Source organism: Takifugu flavidus, chromosome 11 (assembly GCF_003711565.1).
Source record: "Takifugu flavidus isolate HTHZ2018 chromosome 11, ASM371156v2, whole genome shotgun sequence".
Taxonomy (NCBI): domain Eukaryota; kingdom Metazoa; phylum Chordata; class Actinopteri; order Tetraodontiformes; family Tetraodontidae; genus Takifugu; species Takifugu flavidus.
Genome location: NC_079530.1, coordinates 10648403 through 10651567, shown reverse-complemented (window position 1 = coordinate 10651567; position 3165 = coordinate 10648403).

The window sequence follows — 3165 nt, the reverse complement described above, 5'->3', positions numbered from 1 at the left end:
TTTTCCAGGAGTGGACTCATATATTGTTGACATGTTTCTGCCATATTAAATAACGTTACACATGTTGGAGGTGAAGCTTTGTTTGCAGTGGAAGATAAAATTCAACATCATCTTTTTTCTTTAGTCACAAGCTTTGAAGAAGCTCTCCGAAATGTGGAAGTCTAAAAAAAGCCCAAGAGAAGTAGGAGAAAAAGCAGAATTTCATTTTTTTAATTTATTTCTTTTTTATTGAGCATCAACAACATGGAACCACAGAAATATCAACTCAAATAAACCCATTTTTCATGGAGAACACTGATTTTCCAGGAGTAGACTCATATATTAAAAGCAGGGTTTCATTATTTATTTTTTTTTTTTTTTTATTGAGCATCAACAACATGGAACATATACCGAAAGGTCACAATGCACATTTTTGTATTTAAGCCCCCCACATAATAATTAAAGGGAAAACTCAACTCAAATTCATGGACTTGAGAATACAGGAATAGGCTAGACCGCAAAGTTCCATTTTTATGAATCTCTTTTTCATTTATTGTTGTTCTCTTGGTGACGTGGCCCTTCTGGGTGACAGGCCAGACAGCTTTGGTGGTCCTGAGGGTGTTAAGGGGGTCCACTTTGGTGGCCTCAGGATGGGGTGTCTGTATTTTGCAGATGATGTGGTTCTGCTGGCGTCACCAGGCTGTGGATTTCAGCTCTCAGTGGAGCGGTTTCAAGGCCAAGTGTGAAGCAGCAGGAATGAGAATCAGCACCTCTAAATCTGAGACCATGGTCCTCAGCCATAAGGCTGGAGTGTCTCGTCTGGGGCGGGGTGAGATCCTTTCACAGGGTGAGAGCTCGGTCATCAGGGAGGGGTCGCTATAGAGCCACTGCCCATCAGATCAAGAGGACCCAAATGAGGTGACTCTGGCATCTGGTTAGGATGCCTCCTGGGCCCCTCCCTGGTGAGGTTTTCCTGCTACGTCCCACTAGCTCGAGACTCAGGGATGAACCAGAAAAGCTGGAGGGTCAATCCCAGCTGGCCTGGGAGGAGCAAGATCCTACCACTGAAGATGTGTGAGGTAGCCCATGGAGCAGAACATGGGGGCCTCTGCATAGGCTACGGCCCCCATGGCCTGACTCCAGATAAGTGGATGGATGGATGGATGGATGGATGGATGGATGGATGGATGGATGGATGGATGGAGGGGCAGGTGATTATTCAGCAGCCTGAACATGCTTTATTCTCACTTCTCCCCAATCATCCCCCTCCAGCTCCTCACACACCTGCTTCCTTCACGTCCTCCTTCCCTTCCAAAGTGCAGAACTCGTCACCCGTGCACTCCAACTACGTAACAGCTGTTACAATAATGATGATAATACGAAGATGGTTTCCACAGTGCTGGTTTAACCTCTGTGACTGAGTCACAACTTCATGGGCCTCCTGAAGCTCTAAACCAGTGGTTATTAACCTGCATTTGATCGAACTCGAGTCTTGCACCGGCAAAACTAAAGGAGCATTTCTTGAAGCTGCATGCAGATGGGGAAGACAGGAACACAACACTTGCTGAATTCAAGGTGAAGAGAGCCAGATTCGATGATAAGGCCACTCTGCCTTCTTTTGGATTTGTACCCATTGACAAACCGATCCTCACAGCATCGTACGAAGGTGCTTACCTGATCACAAAGCAGGGCAAGCCACACACCACCGGTGAAACACTCATGAAACCAGCTGCCTTAAAGATGCCGAATCTGATACTCGGAACAGCGGCCGAAGGTAAATTATCCCAAATTCCTCTTTCAAATGACACCATCAGCAAGAGAATAGAGGGCACGAGTAAAGACATCTTGGCTCAAGTAGTCGCAGATCTGATTTCAAACCCGGCAAAATTCAGGCTTCAACTTGATGAGACCACAGACGTTTCTATTCTAAGCCAGCTTGCTGTTTTTGTGCGCTATGTGAAAGACGACATGATAAAAGACGATTTTTTATTTTGTAAGCCTCTTACAACAACAACTAAGGCAGCCGATGTGAAGAAGCTTGTAGATAACTTCTTCAGAGATGACAATCTTTCATGGGATATGGTTTCTGCAGGTTGTACGGACAGAGCTCAAGTCATGCTGGGAAGAAAGTCTGGTTTTGGTGCGCGAGTAAAAGTCGATGCACCACACATCATTGTCACGCATTGTATTCTGCACAGGCATGCGTTGGCAACAAAAACCTCGCCTCCAAAACTGACAGAAGTGTTCAAAACTGTGGTGCCATGGGTGAACTATGTGCTAAATAGTGGCGCCGCATCTTCAGTGAGCTGTGTAAAGAAATGGGCTGTGAATCTGAGGTACTTCTGCACCGTTCTAATGTTCGGTGGTTATCTCAGGGACAGGTGCTGAATCGTGTTGTTGTCATGCGTGTGGAATTAGCCCTGTTTTTGCAAGAACACCAACATTGTCATGCAGATTGCTTCAATCATTCGGAGTTCATTCTCATTTTAGCATACATGGCTGATATATTCGCAGCTCTCAATCAGAGGATGCAGGGTGGTGGAGTCAACATCATGGAAGCGGAAGAAAACCTGAAAGCTTTAAAAAAATATATATATAGCTACCGTCATGGAAACGACGAACAGAAAACTATAACTTCGCAACCTTTCCCCTTCCGGATGACTGTGGAAGTAAAGGTGTGAAATGGGGTGTGAGAAGTCTAAACCATTTCACCCCTTTCATCAGGTGTCACAATAAACAAAATGTATGTTTTTATTGATTTATTTACCTGCAGCCGTTCATTTCTTATTAACATATACATTAGACATGAACCTGATTCATCTTCGTTCCAGATCAGGGCTCTTGGCTCTGTTTCTACCTCAGTCTCACAGTATAACAAACACTTGCCATAGAATCTCCTATTTGATGATCAGACCATGTTTTCCCATATAGGAATATTTGATCCTGAAAATCAAACATTTTCATTACGATCAGCACATTATTGAAGGCATCGCCTGTCTGGAGAACTGTGGCCGTCCGCTTCTGGAAGGTGTCTGGCGCCTTCTAGAGGACAATTGGTATCGCTGTGAAGGAGAAAGGTCCCACATGTTTGGCCCAACAAAATTCTTCTAGTTCCACCTGACAGTTTTCATCACAGAAATCCAAGTTTTAAAAGCAGTTTTGCTTTTTCTCTCAATTTCTTCGGGC